At 37.5% G+C, this 21,922-nt stretch overlaps 2 pseudogenes; one reads left to right on the top strand and one right to left on the bottom strand.

Moving 5' to 3' along the window:
• LOC109845936 overlaps positions 1-21,922 on the top strand; it is an 80,278-nt pseudogene that overhangs the window by 45,657 nt on the left and 12,699 nt on the right.
• Positions 5,504-21,760, bottom strand: LOC109844640 (annotated as a pseudogene).

Genomic DNA, 21,922 nt, shown 5'->3' with positions numbered 1-21,922 from the left:
TTCTTATGAAGAGACTGCATCTCTTCCTCCATAGCTTCCCTCCACCTAATCGAATCAGAGCTTGACCCTGCTTCCCTGAATGAAGAAGGAACCAAATCATCAACGTTCTACTGATAAAGCATATGCAACCATGACATCATCATATCTAGCTAGCCGACGAATGTTTCTTCTTGGTCTATTAGCTGTAATGGACTCCTGAACATAACCCTGTTCTTGAGTCCCAACATCCACTGTATCCTCCACTTGCCCGTCTGTCATATCATCTCCTCCCAGTGTCACCTCTGTTGGAGTCTTAATAGATACAGTGCTATCTGAAGTTTGTAGAGTCACATCTTCCTCCACCTGCTATGATACCCCACTAGTCTGGCTTTCCTCCAACTGTTGAGGAATCTGAGACCTCATCATGTGAGCCTCATCAAAAGTGACATCTCTGCTAATGACCATCTTCTTGTCTTATGGATCCCACAACTTGAAGCCTTTAACTCCATCTCTAAATCCCACAAAGGCTGCTTTCCTCGCCCTCGGATTCAATTTATCATCACTGACATGGTAATAAGCAGGACACCTAAATATACGAAGCGACTCATAGTCAATAGCTACCGAACCAGACCAACGCTCTATTGGAGTCTTTCCATGTATCGCAGTACACGATAACCTATTCACGAGATGGCTTGCTTAAACCAACGCCTCGGCCGAAAAGGATCTTAACAATCCATTCTGTATCATCATACATCGCACCTTCTTTAGCAAGGTACGATTCAACCTTTCAGCCACCCCGTTTTGTTGCGGTGTCTTACGAACTGTGAAGTGTCGCCTAATGCCGTGATCCCAACAAAACTGCAAATACGGATCACTCTTGTACTCACCAACATTATCCGAACGTAGTACATTCACCTTTCTACCTGTTTGCAGCTCCACTTTCTTCTTCCACTCCGCAAATATATCCAGGACCTCATGTTTATGCTTCATGGGGTATACCCAATTCCTCCTAGAATAATCATTAATGAAAGTGATAAAATAATTGGCCCCACCAAGAGATGTGTTCTTGGAAGGATCCCAAATGTCAGTATGAATATAATCCAATATACCTTAGGTATTGTGAATTGCGGTGCCAAATTTCACTTTTGTCTTCTTCCCAAATATGCAATGTTCACACAGCTCCATCTTACAGGTCTTTACACCCTTAAATAGCCCCTGTTTCGCCAATACCTGTAGGGACTTATCACCAGTGTGTCCCAATCTCATATGCCATAAGCTAGTAGTATCTTTCTTTGTGGTAATCGAAGCTGCCAGACCCTCTGTTACAGTCTTGCCCTTCAAGTAGTAAAGGTTGTTTTTCCTGACACCTCGCATCACCACCATGGACCCCTTTGTGACCTTCAGAGTTGCATTCTCCAAGATCACCCTATAGCCAGCTACCTCCAAAGTTCCAAGTAAAATGATATTCTTCTTTAATTAAGGAACGAATCTCACTTCTTTCAACTCCCTAGTCACCCCGTCATACATCTTGATCCGGACTATACCAATACCACCGATAGGGCATACGTGGTCATTACCCATGAGCACGACATCCCCTCTTTCTAATTCCTCAAAGCTGGAGAACCAATCCCTCCTTCGGCAAATATGGTATATAGCACCTGAATCCAACATCCACTCCGTAGAGTTGGCATAACAAACTGACGGTAATGCTGGGCATAAATAGCCTGAAGAATCTGAATTTGAATTATCACCACTAACTTTGGCAATATTCACTTCTGAAGCCTGTACGGCTTTCCCCTTATTCTTCCTGGCTCTATCCTTCAACTTTGGGCAGTCGATCTTCCGATGTCCCTCTTCTTTACAGAAGCAACATTGATTCCTACCAACACTCTTATAGCCACCTCCTTGGATTGACTTGGAGCGATTAAATGGATGGTGGTTTGGACTACTGCCTCTCACTGCCAATGCATCTCCTGATGCCTTCTCGGAGGGTTCACTATCTCTCTTCCTCAACTCATAGTTCACCAATGCTGAGGTCACCTCCTTTTAGCGGACAGTGGTTTTACCATTGATCATCGTAAGGAAAAATGTACCGAAATCATCCTCTGGCAATGAACATAGCAACAACATCGCCTTATCTTCATCCTCTACCATGATATCCACATTGGCCATATCTGATAGCAATTTTGTGAAGTTAATGACATGTTCTCTAATGGAAACTCCCCTCTTCATCTTGAATTAGTAAAAGCTCTTCATTAAGTTAAGCCGATTCTCAATGCTCTTCGTAAGATACTTCTCATTGAGTGTTTCCCAGAACGTTAAGCCGATTCTCAATGCTCTTCGTAAGATACTTCTCATTGAGTGTTTCCCAGAACCATTTTGTCGACATCTTGTTCATCACATCATAGATCAAATCCAGTGTCAAACATGATCGAATAATCCCACAAGCTCTACTATTTATTTTCTTCCAAATCTTATCCTTCATGTCTTCAGGTTTCTCTTGTAACTCAAAAGTCTCCTCCAAATTTTGGCCGACTAATGCATCCATCACTTGACACCTCCACAAACCTATATTTTTCTTGCCATCAAATTTTTGAGCATCAATTTTTGTATTACTAATGCTCAACCCTTGTATCGCCTTTGAAAGAGACGATCCCGATGTACTTGTTTCACCCATGTTGATAATCCAATCTCTTCAAATGATAATCTAAGCTCTAGCTTTCTTCTCCAAATCGAACACCAAGTCAAACCCGGAGCTCTGATACCACTTATTGTGCGCAGCAAAACTGAAGGCACACAAATACAAACGAAATTGGAATACTTATCAACAACCAAACAAGTAACACAAATACAAGACAACAGATTTTATGTGGTTCGACAAATCTGCCTTCGTCCACGGGAGCGACACAATAATTTCTTATTAATAACAAGAAATTACAAATAAGAGAGAGGATCTCAAACTTGAGGTCTCTCAAACAAATAGAAATTGATTTTAATCTAAAATCAATGCTCAAACACTCTCTCTATTACAATAACTTCCCCAATTAATATTCACCAACCCCTTCTCAACAGTAAATGAGAATAGGGACAAAAGGGAATAAAAATTAGAAATTTTCCAAACAGCAGAGAGAACGGAAGCTTAAGAAATTCCCCCCGCCAATCTCTTCTTCTCTCTTTGCTCTCGTGCTCACTAATTCGCGCACGAATAAGGTTTCCCTTTTATAGGGAAACCCTTAGGGCGGTCGGTCTATGCGCTCCAGCTACGGTCCAGCTTGCTCCAACCACACACAGGTGAAGTTCACTCCACTGCAGGCAAGATCATGGGCAAGGCGGACATCAACAGGTGAGATCCGCTACAGGCGAGTTTGATCTACGTAGCAGGGGAGATCCGCTCGCCTCCCAAGCTCGACCTCACCACACACTTCGCCTGCGATCTCGAACAAGCGACTTTCCTCACCTCCTCAAGTTCTCCATTGACCTCTACAGGAGATCTTCCTCGCCTCCTCAACTTCGCAATCAAAGGCGAGCTTCGATCTCAGGTATGATCTTCTACACACCCCACCTTAAATAAGCGACATCCTCATCATGACATGACAATTAGCACATCCCGGTAGCACTAGGTTATGTGGACTCTAGAGCTGGCTCCCACCGCACTCACGCAATATAGCACTTAGCCCCGCATAGCACTTAGTTCCACACTTCTGACTTGCGACTGCTATAATACAATTTGTCACGCCACGGGCCGCCGGGCCCATTGGTGCAGTACAAACCGTGGGACCCACCAAGCGTAACATGTTTGGCTCAACCCACTGCCAAAATCAACTAGCCGTGTTACACTTGAGCCTTGGGCATACCTATTTAAGCAACGTAACTTCTCACTCATTTTCTGATGTAGAACTAAATAAGAAACAAAGACATGATTATATTATTTTTAGCCTTCAGATTGAAAAGGTTCCATTCAATTTATTTTGTAGCATCAAGCTAAAAACTCAGGAAGAAAGGAATGTAGAACATGTCTTGCAAACATATATGAACGAAGATAGACATTATAATCTTTATCAAACCAGTAATTATACATGATGTATTAGACCCATGTAGAAAATTCCAAAGTTTTAGCATGTAATCATTATTTAATTATTTCTATATAAGCCCCCCCCCCAAAAAAAAAGAAGCTTACTTTTGTATAAAAAAATTTCACCAAAATGACCAGCCAGAAATCTTTGAGTTATTTCAGCCAAAAAAAATCCAACACCAGGACATTAGGGAAAAATTCTTAGTGGAATATTACCCTGTGCACCTTAGATTAAGTTTAACTTTTTAAACCCAAGAGTACTTCGTTTTTCTTTGAGTACTCCCACTTCTCTAATCCTTCTCTAAACGTGCTGTTGTCAGTTGCATCCCTTCTCCATTTGGGATAAATTTCATTAAGAATTTAGGATTGCTAAATAAATTAGTTCATTAAAATGAAAAAGAATTTTTCTTTTTCCTTGAAGCATTCTCTGCATTTTCTTAGTCTAATAGATTCTGATTCTTTTTTTTTAAATCAATATATACAATAAACTATGTCCTTCTATGTGTAAACACAAATAAAAGGGAAATATAAGATTTTCAATTATTCTTATATAGCATTAAAGTTTTTGTAGATAACATCTAATCAACTAAAAGTTGGTATTCCGTTATAACAAGAGTTACCTCTCATCTAGAACTGAAAATACCTGTCCATGAGTGTGAGACAACATGGAGATATGAGCATTTTCCTTCGCTAATTTGCATATTTCATCCAACAACTCAATCATCACAAGAAATATGACAGTGTTGAACGCCTCCTTCAGTGCCAATGCATGGGCTTAATTATTTATATCCTCTGATGTACAAACAAAATGGAAAAACTCCAGTACCTAAATTTTTTTTTGTAGAATCTGATGTCAAATATTAAGCATCAAATGAAATCTTTGAAATCACAGTTAGTCGTAGTTACAAAAAGAGGAAGCATAGAGTACCCACAACAAGGAACATCAAAAACACACCTCAGCAATCTCAGCATTGGATTGACATTTCTGTTTCAAGAAGTAGTCCACTGCCTTAACATCATGGTTAGTTACTTTTTCAGTCTTTTTCACTTCCAGAGCATCCGCTTTGCTGAAGCCACTAACTATACTTTCTAAATAAGACCTGGCATTCTCGCTAAAGCTTGAACCTCCTTGATTTCAGGTATTTCTGATAATTTTAGCAACCATTTTACCTAAAAAAGAATCTCTTCGGATTAGCATTTTGCACTAAATAGCCAACATGAAAATAACTACAGTGGCCAGCTTTGTCAGATCATGATGGGTATTGGAGAAAGTGGTAAACCTTTTTTACTTGTAAGTTACCTCTTTCTCCATTACCCAAGACATGACTACACTATGACAAGTTTTAATGATGACTGCTACCTATATCAAAGTAGAGGCTAGACGTTTTGTCAGATTGTAAAAGAAAGCACAATAATAAGCATGACCTAAATAAACAACATTTTTTTCAACGGCTATAAAAGCCTGAACCCATTCACCAAATCCACATGATCGGCGATAGACTTAGACAACTTCTCTGCTTCTCCAATGTATTATTGGGGAGTCAAATTCAAGAGAACGCTCTTTGCTTCTTCTGGCAATGGCAAGCCATTAGTAAACTTTTGAATGCTCTCCTTGCTAACAACTCTTCCTCTGGTGAGATCCTTTAGCTTCTCATATGCCTCTGGGATGTTGTATCTGTGCATAGCCTAATGCAAGAAAACAAGAGAGAGTCCATCAGCAACAAGGGTCTCTTTTATTCTTTAATATTATTGGTTATTTTGATGTTGATTGAGCAAATGATACTCTTGATAGTATCTCGTTGGTAGATATTGTACTTTTATTGGAGGAATATGGTGATCTCACGATAAAGCAGACTATCATGTCATGATTTATTGCTAAGGTTGATTATCAAGTTATGGCTCTCGCTGCTTGAGGGATTATGTTGATTAAATACCTTCATCAGGAGATAGGTGTGTTTCTACCTCAGGCTATGGAAATACATCTTAATAATCAGGTTCTGGCGTATATTGCCAATGGTACAGACTAAGTCTCATGAGAACATTAATGTAATTATATTCTATTTGTTTTCGAGTGAAAATACCCCTCTCTTGGACTGTCATCTTTCCCAACATATAGTCAAAATGCTGGGGGAGGTGGAATTAGATGTCCTATATAAAACCTTCAAAAACAATACAACATACAAGCAGACCTTTGATATTACATCATATAACCAACAAAAGCAGAAAAATCATTCTAAAAATAACAATCAATATATACATATATTATTATTTTATTAGTGCATAATATTTTCCCAAACGCTATAAATAGACCCCAAATCCTTAAGGAAAATTCATTCTAAAAATAACAATCAATATATACATATATATATATATGTTGTAGAATAGCTAGTGCTCGTACGAACAGTGCCTAGACCGAGAAGGTCTGATAGATCGAGGAGATCTTTGTCTGAAAGATCAAGGAGATCTTTACCTGATAGATCGAGGAGATCTTTGTCTTATAGATCGAGGAGATCTTTGCCTGATAGATCGAGGAGAACTTTACCTTATAGATCGAGGAGATCTTGACAGTACTGGGTTGTTGCACACTAAAGTACTGGACTGCTATTCCTGAAAGCAGTTTGGCCTTGGGATCCTCGCACCGGAGTAGGCCAAATAATGCTTTAAGCACAACATTTTACAAATGCACTGCAGCTGAGTTGAAAAATTTTAAATTACTGCACTTTAGTTTTCTATTCAGTTTTTGCTGTTATATATCTGTATTATTCCAGATTTAACCATAGACGCTAACAGTCTAAAGGGAAGTGCAGTGCACTGTCAGGACTTACTGTTTGTATTTGTTCTGCAAGCACCTCCCACACCTGGTCTAAGTCATCATTGAGACGAGACTCTTTTACCTACACATGATGGAGAAGAAATAAAGAATTAAGAAACGAAGAGAGTTACAAAGCAGTGTAATTTCATGAGTCATGTCATTATTAAATATGTAATTTGGAATGAGATATATTGATGGCACTGTATCAAAAATGTATAATCAAAGTATTATTACTTTAAAATAATGAGCTCTAAACTTCAAACTAATTTGGGTGAGTTTCAAAGTAAACTTGATTAAATATAGTGGTGGTAAATTATGACCCGACCCATCAACCCGACCCGACCCGACCTGTTTATATTAGGAATGGATCGAGTTATATGGGTCGGGTCATAAACGGGTCAACCCGAACTGACCCGTTTATTAGATGGGTAAATTAGGGTTGACCCGAACTGGCCCGTATAACCCAATACCGACCCGTTTAATTCTAAATGGGTTGCAAACTCCAAATATTAAGATCATCTTCGTCGTCTTCATCCTCCTCCTTCTCCTCTCTCTCCTCTTCCCTCTACCCCCAGTTTCCCGCCAGGTCCCACGCCTCCTGTGCGGTCGGTCGCGTCTCGGCCCTCATCGACAGCGAGCCAGCATTTCAACGGTTGAGATCGGTCACGGTTCCACTCGTACGCACAAGATCAGAGGACGATAAGTGGAGGTTAGAGAAGGGGGAGGAAATGGGTGCCAGATGTGCTATGCGACCTGGCGAGCTGCGGGAAGCTGGAGAACCTGTCGCTGTCGGGAAACGACTTCACCTCGATGTGGGGAGAGCCTGGGATCTGGTCAAGAGCAGAGCTCTGGATCTAAGGAGGAACTACATTGCGGGGTTGAAGGGCCAGAGGCCAGAGGTCAGCCTGGGAGTGCGCTGGTTTTTTTCTAAAGCCTCGGTTCTGTCCGGTTTTGACTTTTATGCCGTGCGAGGATCAGAGGGATTGGGGGGTCGCCGGAGTGAGGCAAAGGCCAAAAAGGTGGGGACCGTGGTTTGTAATACTGTGAATAAACGACAACCTAATCCTTAATTAGGATTGTTTATTAAAAGGGTCAATCTCTTGTACAATCTATGTAGCAGTATTGCATATTTTGACTCGTGATTGTCGAAAGAGTCAAAAGAATTTCATCTTGATCTATATAGTATCCACGATATTGAACTGAGATTTGATAAATGGGTCTTTCGGGTTATGTGGGTCGGGTCGGGTAACCCGTTTAATAAACGGGTTAGATAGCATTGACTCATTTGTTAAACGGGTCGGGTCGGGTCACACTTATACGGGTTGTGTCAACTATAACCCTACCCGACCCAACCCGACCCATTTGCCACCCCTAATTAAATGTTAAGATTGGGATTGTCTTTATACATCGGTAGCATATTGAGCAAAAATGAGCTTTTGCAACTTTTAGATGTATCTTTCTTCACGTCAACTACTCGGACGTACAGATAGAATTTTTTCAAAAGAATCATGCCAGATATCATAGTTATGGATCCCAAATAATAGATCTAAAGGAAATTGAAAAGGATAGCAAAGACATAGTTCATACAATATTTTTGAGGGAAATGATTAGTACAATTTTAGAAAATAAATACTTATATAGGAGAAAACTCAAACATTGGTAAAATCATATATATTATTAGATGGACGTACATTGGATAGAAATTATGTTGACAGCAAGACAATAATTCATCTTGAAATGGATCCACATTTCTATGATCTTGTAATTCAAAGAATTTAGCATCTTACAATAGTGACGAATTCAAATTCAACATATGCCCAACCCAAATAGTTAAAGAAAGAACAGAACAGACAACATACATGAAGCAAAGAACGACGATAGCGGCAAATTTCCTACCAATAACACATCTAGCTTTATATCTAATTCTCAAGTGATAATCATCTCATACAGATTTTACTACTAACCTGAAGCTTCTGGATTCCTTATAGTGCACTTTTGTATGCTAAGAGAGAATACCCAGATCCAATACCCAAATTCCTCAAAATAGTGGAATCGGTCAAATCCCTCTGTCAATGATTACTCATGCAATAAGTATAGTATCACTTTACCAAAAAGAAACACTAAGACGTATTTTTTGAACTGTGATATAGCACTGAACTTCACATTAGGTACTCCTCAAGAACCATGAATAAAGATGAAAAAGTAAATGATACACACCTGCATACGAGAGATGGGCAATTTCGAGCTGAGAGCTAGCAGATAAAATAGCATTAGCCAAACAGAAGTTGCCCTCACTATTCTCAAAATCAATGGGATTAACTTTATTAGGCATAGTTGAAGATCCAATCTCCCCAGCCTTGGTCATCTGGAAAGCAAAATTATCATGAAATCGTTTAGTTCCAAATTAGAAGTTTGGGTGCTAAAATAGGTCCTAATATTTTAGGGGTATAGTGGTCAAGCATAAGAAAGTTACCTTCTTAAAATAACCGCACGAAATATAGCTCCATATGTCCCAATCAAAATCAGTCAGGATGTTATTAAACTGAACAACTGCATTGAAAAGCTTTGCGATATAGTCACGCGGCTCAATCTGTATATAAAGCAAGCAACATGCTCAGATAGAGAGTATGCATGCAAGCCATGTGCCATTCCATTCATAGGCCACATTGACGTAACCTTTCAGACAACACAAACTTAACAAAATTATTAGCTGGCGCTATAATTCCATTTTTATTTATGCACTAACTGATTGGTGTAGAATAGGCTAATTGATAAATGTACTGTAATTCCAAGATAGATGGATAACCTGCAAGTCTATCTACTTATTATCAAGCATGCACATGATAGTATCTACTTACTATATGAATCACCTTTTGTAAACTCTTGAAATGTGAAATGGCAAAAAAAACCTACATTTCAGTCACCTGAGTCGATTGCAAAACTCATATTAAAGAAAATCCTGAGGCTTTATTAGTTATACACTTTTACAGTTTGTATAGTTGCCTAAATCTTCACGAGGACTGTTTACTAGTAAACTAGTTCAAGCAAAGAACAACGAATACAAGCAGCAGTGTCAAAAAAGTACAGGTAAATAAAGTACTCCTCCCATTAATGAAACTTATCCAAGTCATCCGCAAAGAAAAAACCATATTAAAATCATCTATGCACTACTTAATTACGCAAAAAAAAACCATCAAGCTAAAATGAATCAGATAGGTAAAACCTTGCAAAGAGAAAAGTAGTAGAAGTAAATAAACATGCCTGTGTCACGTAAGGGGTGAAACCTAACCCCAAAAAGGTTACAAACTCAGCTGCAACAGTTGGCCAATCAATATCAGGACATGCAACTTTATGTGCATTGTAGTTTCCAACAGCTCCAGCACACTTGCCCAATATTTGCACTTCTGTAAAGGTCTTCCCTACTTCACTTAGTCTGTAAGTAAAATTTGCCATCTCCTTTCCCAAAGTAGTGGGTGAAGCAGACTACAAAGGAAGTTAGAAGTTATCAGAACTAAACCACATAAACCTATTACAAAAGAAAATCATTTATTCCTGTAGCAAAACGATGAAAATTATCAACATGATATTTTAGCTGCTTTGAGCTATCAACTTAGTATATGTTCGCTTCTAATATTGGCCATGTCACGCCCTAGCCTGACGGGCCCATTGGTGCAGTACAAGCCGTGGGACCCAACAAGTGTAACATGTTGGTTGGCTCAATCGACTGCCAACATTGACTAACCGATATTACACTTAAATAATTTAAGCCACTTAAATTCTCACTCATTTCCTGATGTTGGACTAAATAGGAGTGTCACAAACACCCCACCTTACATAAGTGATATCTTCACCGTGACATGACAATTGGCACATCCCGGTATCACTAGGTTATGTGGACTCTAGAGGTGGCTCCCACCGCACTCACGCAATATAGCACTTAACCCCGCATAGCACTTAGTTCCACACTTCTGACTCGCAACTGCTATAATACAATTTGTCACGCCCCGGGCCGCCGGGACCATAGGTGCAGTACAAGCCGTGGGACCCACCAAGCGTAACATGTTTGGCTCAACCCACTGCCAAAATCAACTAGCCGTGTTACACTTGAGCCTTGGGCATACCTATTTAAGCAACGTAACTTCTCACTCATTTTCTGATGTAGAACTAAATAAGAAACAAAGACATGATTATATTATTTTTAACCTTCCGATTAAAAAGGTTCCATTCAATTTATTTTGTAGCATCAAGCTAAAAACTCGGGAAGAAAGGAATGTAGAACATGTCTTGCAAACATATATGAACGAAGATAGACAGTATAATCATTATCAAACCAGTAATTATACATGATGTGTTAGCTCATGTAGAAAATTCCAGAGTTTCAGCATGTAATCATTATTTAATTATTTCTATATATGCCCCCTACCCCCCTGAAAAAAGCTTAATTTTATATAAAATTCACCGAAATGACCAGCCAGAAATCTTTGAGTTATTTCAACCAAAAAAAAATCCACCACCAGGACATTAGGGAAAAATTCTTAGTGGAATATTACCCTGTGCACCTTAGATTAAGTTTAACTTTTTAAACCCAAGAGTACTTTGTTTTTCTTTGAGTACTCCTACTTCTCTAATCCTTCTCTAAACGTGCTCTAAAGTTTTTGTAGATAACATCTAATCAACAAAAAGTTGGTATTCCGTTATAACAAGAGTTGCCTCTCATCTAGAACTAAAAATACCTGTCCATGAGTGTGAGACAACTTGGAGATATGAGCATTTTCCTTCGCTAATTTACATATTGAATTCAACAACTCAATCATCACAGGAAATATGACAGTGTTGAACGCCTCCTTCAGTGCCAATGCATGGGCTAAATTATTTATATCCTCTGATGTACAAGCAAAATGGAAAAACTCCAGTAGTTAAAAAAGAATTTTGTAGAATCTGATGTCAAATATTAAGCATCAAATGAAATCTTTGAAATGACAGTTAATCGTAGTTATAAAAAGAGGAAGCATAGAGTACCCACAACAAGGAACATCAAAAACTCACCTCAGCAATCTAAGCATTGGATTGACATTTTTGTTTCAAGAAGTATTCCACTACCTTAACATCGTGGTTAGTTACTTGTTTAATCTTTTTCACTTCTAGAGCATCAGCTTTGCTGAAGCCACTAACTATACTTTCTAAATAAGACCTGGCATTCTCGCTAAAGTTTTAGAGCATCAGCTTTGCTGAAGCCACTAACTATACTTTCTAAATAAGACCTGGCATTCTCGCTAAAGTTTTGAAGCTCCTTGATTTCAGGTATTTCTGTTAATTTTAGTAACCATTTTACCTAAAAAGAATCGCTTCAGATTATCATTTTGCACTAAGTAGCCAACATAAAAATATAACTACAGTGGCCAGCTTTGTCAGATCTTTATGGGTAATGGAGAAAGAGGTAAACCTTTTTTACTTGTAAGTTACCACTTTCCCCATTACCCAAGACATGACTACACTATGACAAGTTTTAATGAAGACTGCTACCTATATCAAAGCAGAGGCTGGACGTTTTGTCAGATTGAAAAAGAAAGCACACTAATAAGCATGACCTAAATAAACAATGTTTGATGGACTCATACAGAAACTGATAATACTACATCATATGCAAATTTATTAGAAGAGGGATACTATTGTCAGATATGCATATCAAATATAAATATCCCAACGGTTCACAGAACATTTTAGGCACAACTTTAAACCTTTTGAGCTAACTAAGGCTTTAAACCTTTTATCTAAATACCTGAGACATATTATGATTTGTAAGCCAGACGAACAAGGATATCCAATCAACAACCACAGTTTCTTCATGCTTTACCAGAAACATTTCTTTATCATTCACTACAAAAATCATTGTAAAATCTACATTTAAATATGAAACCATTATTCTTAAAAAAAAATATAATGTAAGACTAACACTGTGCACTGGTGTTGAATAAAAAAGCACTTATTAAATATGTATTCTTACAGGATAATTGAATGAAAGTTACCTCGACCATTACATGGTAACGGATTAACCCATATTCACTAAAGAATGGGTGCAAATCCTTGACTTTCTGCAAATATCGCCATCTAAAGATGATAGAGACATAATGCTAAAAGACTCAAGATCAACAACCTTCTCTTTACGATGATGCTCCATCTAAAATATTAAAGTTCACACAACCAAAACATATTCAACCAGTTGTCCAAATATAAGGAAATTTGAAGAAAAAGGATCACCAAAAAAATTAGATCATTCCGGATCAAACTTAATCATCATTGAAGATTCAAATATAAATATCCCAATGGTTCACAGAACATTTTAGGCACAACTTTAAACCTTTTGAGCTAACTAAGGCTTTAAACCTTTTATCTAAATACCTGAGACATATTATGATTTGTAAGCCAGACAAACAAGGATATCCAATCAACAACCACAGTTTCTTCATTCTTTACCAGAAACATTTCTTTATCATTCACTACAAAAATCATTGTAAAATCTACATTTAAATATGAAACCATTATTCTAAAAAAAAAACATAATGTAAGACTAACACTGTGCACTGGTGTTGAATAAAAAAGCACTTATTAAATATGTATTCTTACAGGATAATTGAATGAAAGTTACCTCGACCATTACATGGTAACGGATTAACTCATATTCACTAAAGAATGGGTGCAAATCCTTGACTTTCTGCAAATATCGCCATCTAAAGATGATAGAGACATAATGCTAAAAGACTCAAGATCAACAACCTTCTCTTTACGATGATGCTCCATCTAAAATATTAAAGTTCACACAACCAAAACATATTCAACCAGTTGTCCAAATATAAGGAAATTTGAAGAAAAAGGATCACCAAAAAAATTAGACCATTTCGGATCAAACTTAACCATCATTGAAGATTCATAAGTCCGATTATTGGATTGAATATAGCTCACTATAAATTAAGGACTGCCAAAGGATCATCTCAATTTATTTAAAAAAATTAAGAACCTGAAATTCAAAATACAATAGTGGAAGCCCTACATTACAAATTCAGAAGAAGGAAAAAAAGTGACCTATAGCATATGATATTTATTATTTACTAAAAGTTTTATGCTCTATCCCAAAATATTCCCTCCCGTAAACTTATAAAAAATCCTATCTTTATTCAAAAATTCAAAAGATGCCTCTTTTGAGAAACATTTCAAGATTATAGTATATGAGATTTAAGAAAACTTAGCAATAAAATAATCACAAAAAATCAAAAAACAAGCATGTAGTCAATAAAAGGCATGGCTTGTGTTCGTGAAAATTCCCCAGCTAGGAAACCGGGAATGTAAATCTTTACTTTCGTAGTCGTGACTCCTTCTGAACTGCTCAACGAAACCCTAAGTAGTTCGAATCGCCGAGGAGGGGTGGGCTGAATCCGAAACCCTAGCTGGCATGATCGTATGCTGATCGAAGATGAAGAGGGAGAGGAGGAAAAGCGCGACAAGAAAGCGAACGGGGCTCGAGGGGGGGATAAGAGCTTTTCCTTGGAGTTACAGACGAGATCGAAACCCTAACCCTAGATTTTTTAGGGGGGAATTTGTTCGGGGTTTAGTGGAGCGGGAAAAAGGAGCCGCCTTTTTTTAAGGAATCGGAGAGAACGAGGAGTGAGCGCCTTGATTCATTTTATATGTGTTTCCTGTAGAGGTTAGGTTCAGTTCATCAGATATTTTCCTTAAAAGGTAGGTAAATGATGGATAATCTAATAATGCATATAGATTTTTGGATCATTAATATTTAGAAGTCATCAACCACAGTCATTAATAATATCATTGTCATCAATCTATGTTCTTTTTCAAATTTCTGTAAAATATTGTTGAGGAGATCACATGGCTGCCATGTTTGCAAAAAATAGTTATAAGTTTCATACAAACGTGTATGTTAAACTTGTGATTTCACTAACTTTTTGCTGAACATGGCAGGGTCAGATCATTGTCACGTTAGCAAAATCTTATGATGAATGTATTGTTAAGAATCACCAGTGTTAACTTTCATAAATATTAAAGACGCTAAGAGTATTTGGGTGGTAGTGGTACATTCCGTTATAAGTGAAAGAAACTTTACTTGTAGAAATAATCAGGCTGTTTTTTGTACGGCCGCTTGCTTATTGCAGTACAAATAGCTTATTTTTCTTTTCTTTTTTTCCTTTTTTCTCTTTTTTCATTTCTCAAAACTCTTCATACTTATCATAATAATAGTTACATGAGATCCCAAGCTATAGGCACTATTTCTAATAAAAGAACAGAATATGAAGCTGATAAAACTTAAGTTAATTCAAGTAGTAATGAGAAAAACTTGATATAACAGCTATCACGAAATTCAACAGAACAATAAACTTTTTACTATCAATAGGTTTTGCCAAATATTTACTCTTCGAGTTCGAAGCAAACTATACTCTTTTGAGGCACATTAGAGAAAGAACTTGAGTGATTTTTGTAAGTGATTTTTGTTTTTGCATATTTAGATGTTGATTTTGCATATTTTGATGTAATTAGAGAAGCAACTGTATTTTTTGGATCTGGATTCTCATTACTTATGTGATAATAAACATGGTCTAATTCTCTCAATCCTTACCACGTATCTCAATTCTTACAAACGAGATCACACCACATAAAATTTCCACCGAATCTTTTGATAGTTGTTTTAGTAGTTTCAAGAGCATACAAATGTTAAACATTGAGAGAGTAGAACAGGACAACAACTAACTACATCTAAATATGTAAAAAACAAGAAATCTATGTTGTGAACAAAAGAGAATACTAAGGCATAATCGTCCCACCAACACCAGTATACCACACATGGGTTTGTTGATATTTAAATATTCAAGTACCCAGATACTTTATTTCAAAAGAAAAGAACACAAGAATATTGTTCAAATCGCATAAAAATTAATTACTATTGCATCCTGCGGAATGGGTAGCAACCAAAAATCAATATAAATATAAGTGTCGAGGTAAACAAACTTCAAGTATTTCAAATGAAAACAAACTATCAAGGAGACAATTGACACAAGGGGGAAAACCTTCATGGGGGCATAAATCCAATATTCAAATCCCCCGACTTACAATATAACAGCCAAAGCATTCTGATTCCTATATGTTGATCACAAATACAAGTACCAGGAGAATACAAAATACAATTGACACAAGGAGAATACAATGAACTTAGCAATACATGGAAGCATACTCGTGTTGCTTCACCAGAATCCATTTCTAGTATTTGAAGCCTCCTGCTTCCAATTTTCTTCCTCCAGGCCATTAGTAAAAGAACCAAATGAAACTGATTGCAGTGATCTAAAGATTACCCAACAATGCTACATGCTTATTCAATTTTGTTTTTCTTTTGTTAATTTACCCTTGCAAGCTTACACAATAATACAAACACAAACGGTTTGTGGTATCAACTGCCTTTGCTCATAACGAAAATGCAAAGGGGAAGTAACATGAACCACGAATAGTTCAATTAGTAAAATTTTCATCTCGTTCATTCAACGTTTGTTTCAACGGCTATAAAAGCCTGAACTCATTCACCAAATCCACATGATCGTCGATAGACTTAGACAACTTCTCTACTTCTCCAATGTATGACTGGGGAGTCAAATTCAAGAGAACGCTCTTTGCTTCTTCTGGCAATTGCAAGCCATTAGTGAACTTTTGAATGCTCTCCTTGCTAACAACTCTTCCTCTGGTGAGATCCTTCAGCTTCTCATATGCCTCTGGGACGTTGTATCTGTGCATAACCTAATGCAAGAAAATTAACAAGAGAGAGTCCATCAACAACAAGGGTCTCTTTTATTCTTTAATATTATTGGTTATTTTGATGTTGATTGAGCAAATGATACTCTTGATAGTGTCTCGTTGGTAGATATTGTACTTTTATTAGAGGAATATGGTGATCTCACGATGAAGCAGACTATTGTGCCATGATTTATTGCTAAAGTTGATTATCAATTTATGGCTCTCGCTGCTGGAGGGATTATTTTGATTAAATACCTTCATCAGGAGATAGGTGTGTTTCAAGCTCAGGCTATGGAAATACATCTTAATAATCAGGTTCTGGCATATATTGCCAATGGTACAGACTAAATCTCAAGAGAATAGGAAGCATATAAAGGTTGATTGTCACTTCATTATGAAATGATATTGAGCAAAATGTCACTTCACATGTCAATTTAGACAGATAGGTAACGGTTTCGCTAAAACATTACCTTTTTTGGGGGGGTTGGGAGGGAGGAAGGGGAAGGGAATTTTTTGGTTAGATTTAACTAGCTAAAAATGACAGGTCTATATGCTGTTCCAGCTTAAGAAGGAATGCTAGAATAATAGTTTATAACTAGACCATCATTGAGACTTAATGTAATTATATTCTATTTGTTTTCGAGTGAAAATACCCCTCTCTTGGACTGTCATCTTTCCCAACATATAGTGAAAATGCTGGGGGAGGTGGAATTAGATGTCCTATATAAAACCTTCAAAAACAATACAACATACAAGCAGACCTTTGATATTACATCATATAACCAACAAAAGCAGAAAAAAAAATTATACAAAAGCAGTCATAATAAAGTTTATGTTGAATTTTTTTCAACAGTCACATGGGCTACTGTAGCAGCCCATGTTTTAAATTTTTTGTCAAAAGTTGTGGGCCCCACTGAAGAAAATTTAAGACGTGGATCCTACGAGCATAGTAAAATATTATAATTTTATTAGTATATAGTATTTTCCTAAACACTATAAATAGACCCCAAATACTTAAGGAAATTTTATTCCAAAAATAACAATCAATATATACAGATATATATGTTGTAGAATAGCATGTGCTCGTAGGAAGAGTGCCTAGACCGAGAAGGTCTTATAGATCGAGGAGATCTTTGTCTTATAGATCGAGGAGATCTTTGCCTGATAGATCGATGAGATCTTTACCTTATAGATCGAGTAGATCTTGATAGTACTGGGTCGGTGCACACTAAAGTACTGGACTGCTGTTCCTGGAAGCAATTTGGCCTTGGGATCATTGCACCGGAGTAGGCCAAATAATGCTATAACCACAGCGTTTTACAAACGCATAGCAGATGAGTTGGAAAATTTTAAATTACTGCACTTTAGTTTTCCATTCAGTTTTTGCTGTTATATATCTGTATTATTCTAGATTTAACCATAGATGCTTACAGTCTAAAGGGAAGTGCAGTGCACTGTCAGGAATTATTGTTTGTATTGGTTCTGCAAGCACCTCCCACACCTGGTCCATGTGTTCATTGAGACGAGACTCATTTGCCTACACATGATGGAGAAGAAATAAAGAATTAAGAAACGAAGAGAGTTACAAAGTAGTGTAATTTCATGAGTCATGTCATTATTAAATATGTAATTTGGAATGAGACATATTGATGACACTGTATCAAAAATGTACAATCAAAGTAATATTACTTTAAAATAAGGAGCTTTAAAATTCAAACTAACTTAGCCAAGTTTCAGAATAAACTTGATTAAATGTAGGGGTGGCAAATTATAACCCGACCCATCAACCCGATCCGACCCGTCCCGTTTATATTGGGTATGGCTCGAGTTATATAGGTCGAGTCATAAATGAGTCAACCCGAACTGACCTGTTTATTAGATGGGTAAATTAGGGTTGACCCGAACTGACCCGTGTAACCTAATACCGACCCGTTTAATTCTAAATGGGTTGCAAACTCCAAATATGAAGATCATCTTCGTCGTCTTCATCCTCCTCCTTCTCCTCTCTCTCCTCTTCCTTCGACACCTAGTTTCTCGCCAGGTCCAGCGTCTCCGGCATGGTCTGTCGCATCTCAACCCTCATCGATAGCGAGCTAGTGTTTCAACGGTCGAGATCAATCACGTTTTCACTCGTACGAACTAGATTGGAGGAGGATAAGGGGAGGTCAAGGAAGGGGAGGAAATGGGTGCCCGACGTGATCTGCGACCTGGCGAGCTGCGAGAAGCTGGAGAACCAATCGTTGTTGGGGAACTACTTCACCTCGATAGGGGAGAACTGCTGGGATCTGGTCAAGAATGGAGCTCTGGATCTGAGGAGGAACTACGTTACGGTGTTGAAGGGTCAAAGGTTAGCCTGGGAGTGTGCTGGTTTTTTCTAAAGCCCAGGTTCTGTCCGGTTTTGACTTTTATGCCATGCGAGGATCAGAGGGATTGGGGGGTTCGTCGGAGTGAGGCGATGGCCAAAAAGGCGAGGACCATGGTTTACAATGTTGTGAATAAGTGGCAACCTAATCCTTAATTAGGATTGTTTTTTAAAAGGGTCAATCTCTTCTACAATCTATGTAGCAATATTGCATATTTTGACTTGTGATTGTCGAAAGAGTCAAAAGAATTTCATCTTGATCTGTATAGTATCCACGATATTGAACTGAGATTTGATAAATGGGTCATTCGGGTTATATGGGTTGGGTCGGGTAACCTATTTAATAAACGGGTCGAATCGCATTGACTCATTTGTTAAACGGGTCCGGTCAGGTCACACTTATACGGGTTGGGTCAACTATGACCCTACCCGACCCATTTGCCACCCCTAATTAAATGTTAACATTGGGATTGTATTTATACGTCGGCAGCATATTGAGCAAAAAAGGAGCTTTTGCCACGTTTAGATGTATCTTTCTTCGCATCAACTACTCGAACGTATAGGCAAAAAATTTTCAAAAGAATCACACCAGATAGCATTGTTATGGATCCCAAATAATAGATCTAAAGGAAATTGAAAAGGATAGCAAAGACATAGTTCATACAATATTTTTGAGGGAAATGGTTAGTAAAATTTTAGAAAAGAAATACTTATAAAGGAAAAAAACTTAAACATCCAAAAAATCATATATATTATTAGATGGATGTACATTGGATATAAATTATGTTGACAGCAAGACAAGAATTCATCTTTAAATATATCCATGTTTCTATGATCTTGTAATTCACAGAATTTAGCATCTTGCATTTGTGACGAATTCAAATTCAACATTTGCCTAACCCAAATAGTTAAAGCAAGAACAGAACAAACAACATACATGAAGCACAGAACGACGACAGCTACACATTTCCTGCAAATAACACATCTAGCTTTATATCTAATTCTCTAGTGATAACCATCTCATACAGATTTTACTTCTAACCTGAAGCTTTCGGATTCCTTGTAGTGCACTTTTTTATGCCAAGAGAGAATACCCAGATCCAATACCCAAATTCCTCAAATTAGTAGAATCGGTCAAATCCCTCTGACAATGATTACACATGCAATAAGTATAGTATCACTTCACCAAAATGAAACACTAAGACGTGTTTTTGAACTGTGATATAGCACTGAACTTCACATTAGGTACTCCTCAAAAACCATGAATAAAGATGGAAAAGTAAATGATACACACCTGCATACGAGAGATGGGCAATTTCGAGCTGAGAGCTAGCAGATAAAATAGTACTAGCCAAACACAAGTTGCCCTCACTATTCTCAAAATCAATGGGATTAACTTTATGAGGCATAGTTGAAGATCCAATCTCCCCAGCCTTAGTCATCTGGAAAGCAAAATTATCATGAAATCATTTAGTTCCAAATTAGAAGTTTGGGAGCTAAAATAGGTCCTAATATTTTAGGGGCATGTGGTCAAGCATAAGAAAGTTACCTGCTTAAAATAACCTAACGAAATATAGCTCCATATATCCCCGATCAAAATCGGTCAAGATGTTATTAAACTGAACAACTGCATTGAAAAGCTTTGCGATATAGTCATGCGGCTCAATCTGCATACGGAGCAAGCAACAGGCTCAGAAAGAGAGTATGCATGCAAGTCAAGTGCCATTCCATTCATAGGCCACATTGACATAACCTTTCAGACAACACAAACTTAACAAAATTATTAGCTGGCGCTACAATTCCATTATTATATATGCACTAACTAGTTGGTGTAGAATAGGCTAATTTATATATGTACTGTATTTCCAAGATAGATGGATAACCTGCAAGTGTATCTACTTATTATCAAGCATGCACATGATAGTATCTACTTACTATATGAATCACCTTTTGTAAACTCTTGAAACGTGAAATGGCAAAAAAAACCTACATTTCAGTCACCTGAGTCGATTGCAAAACTCATATTAAAGAAAATCCTGAGGCTCTATTAGTTATACACTTTTACAGTTTGTATAGTTGCCTAAATATTCACGAGGACTATTTACTAGTAAACTAGTTCAAGCAGAGAACAATGAATACAAGCAGCAATGTCAAAAAAGTATAGGTAAATAAAGTACTCCTCCTATTAATGAAGCATATCCAAGTCATCCACAAAAAAAAAACCATATCAAAATCGTCTATGCACTACTTAGTTACGCAAAAAAAATATCCATCAAGCTGAAATGAATCAGATAGGTAAAACCTTGCAAAGAGAAAAGTAGTAGAAGTAAATAAACATGCCTGTGTCACGTAAGGGTTGAAACCTAACCCCAAAGAGGTCACGAACTCAGCTGCAACAGTTGGCCAATCAATATCAGGATATGCAACTTTATGTGCATTGTAGTTTCCAACAGCTCCAGCACACTTGCCCAATATTTGCACTTCTGTAAAGGTCTTCCCTACTTCACTTAGTCAGAAAGAAAAATTTGCCATCTCCTTTCCCAAAGTAGTGGGTTAAGCAGGCTACAAAGGGAGTTAGAAGATATCAGAACTAAACCACATAAACCTATTACAAAAGCAAATCATTTATTCCTGTAGCATAACGATGAAAATTATCAATATGATATTTTAGCTGCTTTGAGCAGTCAACTTAGTATATGTTCGCTTCTAATATTGGCCATGTCACTCCCTGACCTGACGGGCCCATTGGTGCGGTACAAGCCATGGGACCAAACAAGTGTAACGTGTTGTTTGGCTCAATCTACTGCCAAAATCGACTAGCCGATGTTACATTTAAATAATTTAAGCCACTTAAATTCTCACTCATTTCCTAATGTTGGACTAAATAGGAGTGTCACAAACACCCTGT

The sequence above is a fragment of the Asparagus officinalis genome, chromosome 6 (genome assembly GCF_001876935.1).
Source record: "Asparagus officinalis chromosome 6, Aspof.V1, whole genome shotgun sequence".
Classification (NCBI taxonomy): Eukaryota; Viridiplantae; Streptophyta; class Magnoliopsida; order Asparagales; family Asparagaceae; genus Asparagus; species Asparagus officinalis.
The sequence above is the reverse complement of the archived record's forward strand: the minus strand, read 5'-3'. Positions and strand labels throughout refer to the sequence as shown.